Source organism: Kryptolebias marmoratus, linkage group LG2 (assembly GCF_001649575.2).
Source record: "Kryptolebias marmoratus isolate JLee-2015 linkage group LG2, ASM164957v2, whole genome shotgun sequence".
NCBI classification, from domain to species: Eukaryota; Metazoa; Chordata; class Actinopteri; order Cyprinodontiformes; family Rivulidae; genus Kryptolebias; species Kryptolebias marmoratus.
In genome coordinates this window covers 33,432,947-33,436,271 of record NC_051431.1, presented here as the reverse complement: position 1 = coordinate 33,436,271, position 3,325 = coordinate 33,432,947, and positions in this window count along the sequence as shown.

The window sequence follows — 3,325 nt, the reverse complement described above, 5'->3', positions numbered from 1 at the left end:
TATCTTGTTAAAACGTGATAATTATCTTGTTAAAGCGTGATAATTATCTTGTTAAAACATGATAATTATCTTGTTAAAACGTGATAATTATCTTGTTAAAATGTGATACGTATCTTGTTAAAACGTGATAATTAACTTTATCTTGTTAAAATGTGATATGTACCTTGTTAAAACGTGATAATTATCATGTTATAACAAGATACTATCATGTTATAACAAGATAATTATCATGTTATAACAAGATAATTATCATGTTATAACAAGATAATTATCATGTTATAACTTGATAGCGTTCAAATTTTTTTTTTCCTGCTGATAGCAATGCACTTCCGTAAAAAGAGGCTCAAGACAGCATGCAGATAATGAGGAAGACCATGCAGACTGAAAATGCTGCACGGCAGCTTCAATACAGAATGTGAGGTTTTCTGTGCTTACCAATGAGTTCAGCACAGTAATTATGCAAAGCAAAACTGGCATCATTTTATAAACTTCATGCACATATTTTTGTTGTTTGAAAACAAACAAAATATTTGACTACACTGCTACACTGCATACGTTCCAGCAATGATGTGCACATGGGAAGAAAAGGTCATGGTTGATACAGTTTGTTTGTGTGTGTGTGTGTGTGAATGTTTTTATAAAAATGGTGGAAATTAGTTTCAAGCACATTTGCAGTTATGAACAGCAAAGTGATGTTTTCAGGTAAATTAACATACATCATGAACAGAATTACTCCCTAAAATTAGACTAAGCAAGCAGATGCAGGGCTCTGCCTTTAGATTTCTTTAAGTAATATTAAATTAATAAATAAGCTGTTTGTGTTCAGCTAAAACATGGTAAATAATAATACAATCTAAATTGGAATATTCTTTTTTAAATAAAAAAGCTTAATGGACTGTCAACCTGTACAGGTTGTACCCAACCATTCACTCTTTGACTGCTTGAACAGGAGTTGCTGAGTACAGCAACTCCTGTTCAAAAATGCATATATTTTGTGTTTTGTGTGTTCAATTTAGCTTGGGAATGTAACAAAATTAAGGGCCTGGCATTCCCTGAAGGAAGGCATATGCCAGATGCCAGATAATTATGTTGAGAAATTATGGAGTTGTAGCCATTTTGGTCAAACATTCAATACAATGTTAAGCAAAATCTCATGCACAGAATTTGTGTTGTGAGTGACTACCCTAATATACAACCACACCAGATTTTATCTCAATATCAGTAAAGTTGACCGAGTTACAGCCATTGTTGCAATGGCTATTGTAGATTACCTGTAGTGGCCATCTTGAAGTGGATTGACTCCAAAGGTTAATCAATTATAGATGAACAATTATTTTCTGAAAGTTTCAGTAAAATCCATCTAGTGGTTCATGAGATTTTTTTTGCTGACAGGCAAACAGAGTTAACTCCAAAGGTTAATGCTAAATTTCTAAGTAAATATCTTGTGCAATGTGAATGAATTTCAGCTACTGCCACACCAAATTTTAGCTCAATATTTGTTAAATTGATTCTATATTCAGTGTGCTGTATGAATCTTTTGAATCTTGAGTCCAAAAGTTTAATAGTTGTAGATGTATACCCAGGGCTCTCAAGTTTTGATCCGAACTTGGAGGGAGATTTTGAGTCGCAAGAAGTCGTTAGATGACATCATCACCGAATTTATGTCAGGTTTCAGAATTGTTTCTATTGAGCAGTCCGGCAGCAGACAGACACAGGAGACCAGGTGATAACGGTAAGTGATTTATTTACAGTGAGGAAAAATATTTACAGGAAACGGGAAATCGGGATCTGTAAGAATGAAGGATACGGTAAGTACGGAGGAGAGGAAACACTAGAAATTTAGGAACGGTAAGTAACAGTTGGTAAGTTTTAGGTTCTTACGACTGGGCAGAGAGTCCAACAACTCAGAGAGGCAAGCAGTGGTGAGTACAGGTTCCAGGATGGTTGTAGTGATCCTTCCAGTGGTGAGTAATTCCTTCCAGGTGACAACGTGGAGCAGACAGACAGGCACGGGAGAACGGGTAGGTATTTTGCGTTGGCAGGAGTCTCAAAACAGAAACCAGACTGGATCCTCAGGAACAGAAGTATTTCCTGAGGCAAAAACGGAAACAGAGTTATCCAACACAGGATCTCAAAAAATCAAGACTTTTACAGAGGCTCAGCAACTTTACCAGTAGTAGGTAATGCTCCAGCGCTGGTCTGGTTCCTGCCGCCGCCTTAAATACACCTGTCCTTGTAATCAGCCAGATCTCTTGCAGGTGAGGAAGGAGTGTTGACGAGACGTCAATCACTCGTCTGGCCACGCCCACCAGGAAGTACTCACAAAAACCAACAAACAGTCCCAGAAAAAACCACCATCACCACAATTTACTTATTTGATTATGTTATTCAGGCTGTAGGAGAGAGGAATATCAGCATTGACAAGACAAAAAGTGAGTTAAAAAAAAACACTCAAAATATGTTTCGAACTATGAATTAGGTTTTTGAAATAATTTCATAACTTTATTGCTACACTACATAACCCACACTGCATAAATCAGTTTTGATAGAATTTAAATTTAACTAAAAGACACTTATGTGTCATGAAAATGCCAGCTCTACAATCAACCTTGCTCTTTTATCTGGTGTTGGAACCACAGGGATTTATATTAGTGCAACAGTGTCAGTGAAAAAGCAAACAAACAACAGGGGGTTGGCCTAACTAGGGTGATGACTATATGCCCTTTCACCTTGGTCCTTCTGGGTTATGGCTGCTGCGGTGGACTAGTGCCTGCCCGGTGAGGCTCTCCTGCTTGGTGCTGGGCAGTTTCTCTGCTGGGGGCTGGTGTGGGCACCAGGCTGTTGGGGAGTCGGGTCCCGGGCTAAACCTGCACGGCAGGAGGTGGTGGCATGGCTGGATTGGGGGGGCTGGTGCCCTGCATCTCTCCCCGTACATCTTTGTCCTGGGGGGCTGCTGGCCCTGTGCTTTGCTGATGACCTACCTCTGAGCGGACGCACAGCTGCCTTGGGGTGGTGCCCGGTGTCTGTTTGCCTGGGACTGCCGCTGCCTTCTGGGGCTGGATCCACCTGTCCTCTCTGCTCTCGGGTGCTGTAGATGGTGGGCCTTCTACTGTTCACGGCACCTTTTAAATCAATCAATCAATCAATCAATCAAATTTTATTTGTATAGCACATTTCGGCAGCAAGGCATTTCAAGGTGCTTTACATAATTAAAAAACAAAATAAAAACAGCATGTGACAATGAATAAACAGTAAGAAAGAGAAAAACATCGAAGACATCAAAAACCCGCACTCTAACCCTAATTTAGCCATAAGCAACTCTAAA